The sequence below is a fragment of the Lathyrus oleraceus genome, chromosome 3 (assembly GCF_024323335.1).
Source record: "Lathyrus oleraceus cultivar Zhongwan6 chromosome 3, CAAS_Psat_ZW6_1.0, whole genome shotgun sequence".
NCBI lineage: Eukaryota > Viridiplantae > Streptophyta > Magnoliopsida > Fabales > Fabaceae > Lathyrus > Lathyrus oleraceus.
Genome location: NC_066581.1, coordinates 117,448,551 through 117,456,323, shown reverse-complemented (window position 1 = coordinate 117,456,323; position 7,773 = coordinate 117,448,551).

The window sequence follows — 7,773 nt, the reverse complement described above, 5'->3', positions numbered from 1 at the left end:
ATACATGTACATTTTGGAGGGAAAATCCATAATTCAAAATTGGATGATCAAACAAGCAAATTAACACTTCCATGATGATTATTGAATGATTTTAAGTGGAATTGAACCTTGCATGGGCACTGTTGACGTGTGGGAAGGCCATGTTAAGCACACTTGCAATTTTTCAATTCACCTTATTTCTCACTAATCATGTATTAACCAATGCTTAATTATAATTTCAGTGTGATTAACAGGTGGTATATAAGCTAAATCATAACTGTTTTTGAAAAAAGAAGCATTTTCAGATCTGAAATTTTCCATTCCCTCCAAAATTCTCTCTCTTCAATTTTCATTTTTCTTCACACAAACCTTGAATCTCTTTGCATATTCATGATCTTTGTGGAATTCTGAGGAAGATTCATCCATTATTCGTGGCAATTGAGCAAGATCTTGAGCAGAACAAGTGCTTGAACACATTAATGGAAGCTTCAAATTGAGTTGGATCTAGGTGTTTCCAATTGCTAATTCTTACACAAAGCTTCTTTAGAGGATAAAGGAAGTTGATCTGGAGCTGGAGGAAGCTTGAACACGTGAATTTGAAGAACTGCATCTCAAGTAAGGTGAAATTCGATTCTCTCTTTTTGCCATTTTCTTGCCATAAACATGTAGATCCTGTTATGCTGATCATGCTGATATAATTAGATTTTGATTTGGTTAAGTAATGAGCATGATATGTCAATTTAAAGTTTGGATATCAAAAATGTTTTCGCTCGATCCGTTCAATCCATGAGGTTTTAGGCTACATGAGCATGATATTTGAATTCTACATTGAGAGAGTTTTTGATCCATATGCATTTCGTCCATTTCTGGAAATTTTCTGATGAAGCTCCGCCGTGTACACGGTCGGAGAAGACGACCGGAGAGCTATCTCTGCCGTCTGGTCTTTTGCCTAGGGTTTGCTTACCAAACGCAGCGTTTCATTCAAACGCTCTTGGCCTGGCGCGCGCGGGTTCGAGTCCTGGCATATGCACCTTGTAAATTTAATTTTCGAAACGCAGCGTTTCATGTTTCCCTGGCCTTGTGCATGGGTTCGACTCCTTCGCCATGCATTTTCTGGATTTTATTTGAATTTTCTCATTTTCCTTTCATGCGTGGGTTCGATACTTGCTGGTGCATTTTGCAGATTTATTCAAATAATATTTTCCCTCCATAATTGTCATGCATATTCCATTATTTCACTTAACTTTGAAAAATCATAAAAAATTGTAAAATGCTTCAAATTGCTCTCAATTTTTTTTCACATTCTTGTTTTGATCTCTAGTTTTTTATAGGATTTATTTCATGATTTGTTGGTTGCTATATTTTTAATGTATGATTTTTGTTTGAACCATGTGCCAAATTGACATGTTACATTCAATGCCTTGTGAAATGCTCATAGTTGATCCAATTGATTTGAAATTTGGAATGCTTGATCCTTACATGTGATATGATTTTTGAGCTTTGGTTTGAGATTTTTATCATATGATATCACTGTTTTGGACACATGAAGATATGTTGTGACAATTTGAGTCACATTTTTGGTATTCAATTTATGCATTTCTGTTTACCTATCATTTGAGCTCTTCTGGATATAATTTTTGCCATGATGCTTGTTCATAACATGTTGAGTTCACATAAAAAAATTCATGATCATTGGATGCTTTTCTGTTTTGATTTGGATTTTCTAACTTGAATGTCCATTTTGTGCACCTTTGTTTACCTTTGCATGACATTGATCATTTGATGCCTTTACCTTATTGATCTTGGTCCTTTTGAGGACATCTTAGGACATGCTTTAACTTGAAATGTGCAAAAGATTGACTTCTGTTTTGATCATTTGATTTGGTTTTGAACCTAATCTTTGTACTAGTGTTTTGTACATAAACTAATTGTGCTTTGTGTTTCAGGTTTGGACATTTAGCATTGATGATTGGTTTGATCTCACTTTGTGAGATACAAATGATTTGAATTCTAACACATTGCTGTTTTGTAGGATTCTAAATGATAGGCTTGAGCTCATTGCTTCATTTGATTGCTTGACCATTGCTTATTGAATTGTGTAACAGTTGGACTGTTTGTCTGTTTGTGTTCTGTCTGAGATATTGACTGTTTAGCTTTTGTACAGGTACATTAGTTGCTAGCTCTTGCTTGAGCTTTGCTTTGGAGTGTGGTTGATACACCACTTAGGTAGCTACTCTCTTACTCCATCTAGTCTGGAAGTCCTGTCACCTTTTTGGCAGGTATTTTGGCTGAAGTCCTCCTTATGAGGCTCTGATTGTGTTTGTTTAAATTTGTGCCAAAGACCTCTAAATGAGGCATGTTACTTGATAAGTCCTCCTAAGTGAAGAGGAAATTGACAGATAGAAGGGATTAGCAATCAATCCCCCGTTATTCAGTGAGTCGTGCACTATGCTCGCACTACGTGCTAATGCTCTTGAACAAGTACCCAAGATCTTGTTTAGAGTCTGTCAAGTGGAATAGGATCCCACATTTTGGATCCCCACACTTTCTTTATCATAAGCTTACCCAGGCCAGGGTTAAGAGCATAAGGTCTCATCCTCATTTCCATATTTGATCAGCTTCACCCTAACTCTCAATGTTAGTGGTTAAGAGCTCACAGATTACCTGAATACAGTTTGGCTTGTTTGTCGAGGTTGATATGACCCCTCTTGACTAAAGCCCACCTATTTGATTGAGCCTCTTGTTTGTATATAGAGTGTGATGCATTGTTTGCTTGATTGCTTTGCATGTGTTTGCTTTTGCTCATTTTTTTGTTTTGAGGAGTTAGATATAAGTCCATCTATTGGCATTTTGTTTCCTGTTTTTGTTTGGAGTTGGATGTAAGCCCATCTATTGGCATTCTGTTTCCAGTTTTGTTGTTAGGAGTTGGATGTAAGTCCATTGATTGGAATTCTGTTTCCTCTTTCTGTGGTTCTCTTATGAGACTTGCTTATTGCTTTTACCTTGTGTTGCCTTATTCCAAAGGAACTTACTTGGATCATCTCTATGATCTCGAGAAAGGAACTCCTATTTGTGGTTTTATTTCCTTATTTCTCACCTCTTGCATACTTAACCTTGATCCTTTTTCATCCTTAACCCAAACCAAAAACTTTTGTGCAAACATTTTGACTTGTTTTTCAACATTAGAAACCTAGGCCTTATGCCTTTGATTTTCAAACTTTCTTCTCATAATACTCATTTTGAATTGAATCTTTAAGTCAACTTTGACCATTTTTGTACATACTCCTAATTGGTTAATGCAACTCACTCAAATGTGTCTCTTTTTTGGTTTCAATGACCACATTCTTAATCAAATTTTTCATAACCTTTAGCTATTAGGTTTGAGTTATCTTTGTGGTAGATGTAATACTCACCTTTGTCCTTAGTGATTGAATTGTAAGACTTCCATGCTTATTATAGGGTTAACCCTTCACTAGCATGTCGAAGCTATTCTCAGATGGTGGACTTGTGGTTTTTCAGGTCGAGTTTTCTCCCTTTGATAACAAAAGACCTTAAGGCTTTTGGACCAATCAATCCACTCACTGTTTTGAAATCTTTTACCCGAACTACGGGGTTTTGATCCTTATCTTTCATGAGAAGGTACGTAGGCAATGGGTTCATCCATCCAAACACAAAAATGTAAATAAACTTGTATATTCTTTTCTCATCTCTTCAATCATGTTTGCACAAAATAATTTCATAAACAATAACCTTTGCAACAATGTGTGAAAAGGGCTCCCTAGGAGTACCTAGGATGTTGTGGGTGCCTAACACCTTCCCATGACATAACCAACCCCCTTACCCAGATTTCTGACCTTCTTTTACTAATTTTGTTTGTAAAACTTTATAGGTTTTTGTTCGCTTTCTAACCATTCCTTTGGATAAATAGAAGTGCGGTGGCGACTCGACTTTGTATGATTTACCTTGGATTTAGTTAATATCTCCAATGGTGACGAATACACCGCTACAGAAAAGTGGCGACTCTGCTGGGGATGAGTGCTTCCTAGTGGGTTTGCCAACTTTTCACAATTGTTGTACTATATTGTTATGACATATTTTTGTGCAATTTGGGATTATTGTATTGTTTGTAATGATTGAATTGCTTGATATATCAATTTCTTGCTTGCTTGGTGATCTCTGTGAGATGAGTTCTATACCCGAACTCGAGTGCACTTATGATAGGAGAATGGCATAGTCTCGTTGACTTGTGTGGAGTTATTCCTTAGCAAGTTGACTTGGGAGTCCATTCACTTGGTGGAGGTCATGTTGGATCAATAATGTCACACGAGTAAGTTGTGGTTAGACATTATTCTTTCAATATAGACCATAGAAGCCAAGGACCATAGTTTACCAAGCCCATCTTGGCCTATTTTAGGACGTAGTGCGGAGGTCGTTCAAATGTAAGATTTGATACGATTGTTACGCGATACTACACTCATAAGAGTCTCTCTTGAGAATATTTTTGGAATACGAGTAGTCGTTTCTCCGATAATATTCGAAAGATGGGATGATGACTATGGGAACCTCTGGTAGAACATGCTCGGCAGGTTTAAACCCTAATACACTCCCTTTGGGTGGTTCTTAACCAAGACTCCATGCTCGTGACTCACATCAAACCCATGATTCATGGTTGATCCGTTCATACATCCTTAATATCAATGGAACTTGGGTGTTGATAAGGTGAAAACCATAATCCACCAAAATGGATGATTGATATTAAGGAGGGTTGAACCGTTCATATATCGTTAATATCAATGGAACTTGGGTGTTGATAAGGTGTAAACCATAATCCACCTAAATAAATTATTGATATTAAGGATAATATGAGCCATCCCATGACCTTTGTCTGGTGTGCTTTGCTTGATCCTTGAGTGCGATTGTTGCATTCATGCATTCATGCATTCATCTGCATCCATATCATCAGATAAAAAGAAAATTTTCAAGGAACTTAAGGGGTTTATTTTCAAAATTTTCAGACAAATGGAAAGACAAAAAAGGCATACAAAGAAGTACAGCTTCAGACAGCCCGATCTGAAAGAGTTAAGGAATCTGACATCCTATGTACTAGATCCCTTGGGTTTCAAAGCTCGCTTCGGGAAGCTTCTTCCTCTTCTGACTACTCAGGTGGATGAAGGGTTGATGAGTACATTGGCGCAGTTTTATGATCCTCTGTACCATTCCTTCTCTTTTCCGGACTTTCAGCTATTGCCTACCCTTGAGGAGTATGCTTATCTGGTGGGTATACCGATTCTAGATCAAGTTCCGTTCAGTGGCTTGGAGATTATTCCTACTTCTCAAGAGATAGCTGACCTGTTGCACATAGATGAAGCTCTGGTTCGTGCTCATATGACTACCAAAGGTGGAATTCAAGGTATCCCTTCTGAGTTCCTCATTGCTCAAGCTACCGTTTATGGGAAGGCCATGAGTGAGGATGCCTTTGAAGCCATATTTGTACTTCTCATCTATGGATTGGTATTATTCCCCAACATCGACAAATTTGTGGATGTGAACGCTATTAGGATCTTCTCTGCTCTTAATCCCGTTCCGACTCTGTTGGGTGATACCTATGTCTCTTTGCATCTGAGAAATGCAAAGGGTGGTGGCGTTATTGTATGCTGTTTGCCTCTGTTGTATAAGTGGTTTATTTCTCACTTACCTCAGACGGTCACCTTCAAGGAGAACAAGGGATGTCTACGGTGGTCTACGAGGCTTATGTCTCTCACTAATGATGATATCTCTTGGTATAACCGTGTATATGACGGTGTGCAGATTATTGATTCTTGTGGTGAATTCTCCAATGTGCCTCTTCTTGGTACATGTGGTGGGATTAGCTACAACCCTGTGTTAGCACGTCGTCAGCTTGGGTTCCCCCTAAAGGATAAACCTAATAACATTCTGTTAGAGGGTGTGTTCTTTCAGGAGGGTAAAGATCCCCAAGGCTTGAAAGGCAGAATGGTTCGCGCTTGGCGCAAGATCCACAAGAAAGGCAGGAATGAGTTGGGTCCTAAGAATTGCATTGCTTTGGAGCCATACATTGCTTGGGTAAGGAAGAGAGCATCTGAGTATCTCATGCCTTACGATTATCCGAGACCTACACCTTTGGTTGTGGTTGGGCCTTCAACCCTCCCTAACCAAGGAGTAGAGGAGTTGAGAGGCGAAGACCTTTCACGTGCCTGGATCCGTGAAAGGGAAGAGTTGCTTCAACAGATTAAGGAGAAGGATGCTCTGATCGAGTTCCTCGAGCATCAGGTCATTGATGATCCTGACGATGCATGGACTTCTCTACTTCCTCAGTCTTCCAGGTTTTGGAAAAGGAGGTATGATCGGCTCGCCAAAGAGAAAGCAGACATGGAAGCAGCTTACGAGAGAGAGGTGAAGAAGCTTCGTGCAACTTATCTTTCGGTGTCCCGAGCTTTTAGGGATCCATAGGATGATTATTTTCCTTTTCTCTTGTAATGATTGACAATGTTGTACTTCTTTCTCAGATATATTTGAAGAGATATTTCCATATGCGATAAAATGCTTAATATTTCCAAATTTGCAAATAATACCCTAAAGTTCCTTCAAAATAAAAACAAATCATATGCACAAGCATTGCATGCATCATTTGCATAAGCAGGTTTTGTTCCGGTCTCCTGTCCTGTGATCTGACTCTGTGCTCTTCATTTATTTTGAAGACAAGCTGACTCACCGGTACTACACCAGAGCCAACTCTTCCAGATTGATGGATCATCTAGAGCAAGAGAACCGTGAACTCAAAGAGGAAGTCGCCAGACTGAGTGCTTTGATGGAATCATTCTTGGCTGCCCAGAGCCAATCGTCTCCAACACCTTCAACTCCTCCTCAGAGGACAGTCATTTTTGAGATTGTTTCCTCAACTGTGCCTGCTGCTAGTGCCCATTTTGTGCCAACAGCCATGCCGTTCGGGTTTCCGTAGGGAATGCCTCCCAGCTTTATGCCTGATATTCCCGCTCCAACGTTTGCTTCTATGCCGGCATCTAGCCCGGTCCTTGTTGTTCCTCCTCCTGTCGTGCATACCGTGCCTAGGGTAGACGACACCATCTATCATTCTGAGCCGTCTGAGGGCCCAGATGTTCATGAGAAGATGGATGCTATGAATGACCAATTTCTTGAGCTGCGCAAGGAATTGAAGAATCTTCGAGGAAAGGATCTCTTTGGCAAATCTGCTGTCGAGCTGTGTTTGGTTCCCGGTGTGAAAATTCCTGTGAAATTCAAAGTCCCTGACTTTGAGAAATACAAGGGGAACACTTGCCCTCTCAGCCACCTGGTCATGTATGCCAGGAAAATGTCAACTCAAACAGATAATGATCAGCTACTCATTCATTATTTCCAGGACAGTCTGTCTGGTGCTGCACTGCGTTGGTATATGAGTTTGGACAGTGCGAACATCCGTTCCTTTAATGATCTTGGTGAAGCCTTCGTCAAGCAGTACAAATATAACGTGGATATGGCTCCCGATCGGGATCAGCTCAGGGCCATGTCCCAGAAGGACAAAGAGACGTTCAAAGAGTACGCCCAGAGGTGGCGAGAGTTGGCAGCTCAGATTGTGCCTCCGCTAGAGGAGAAAGAAATGACCAAGATCTTCCTGAACACCTTGAGCTCATTCTATTACGAGCAGATGATCGCTAGCGCTCCTTCTGACTTCACCGAGATGGTGAATATGGGGATGCGTATAGAGGAAGGAGTCTGTGAAGGACGTCTGACCAAAGATGAAGGCTCTTCTACCAAACGATA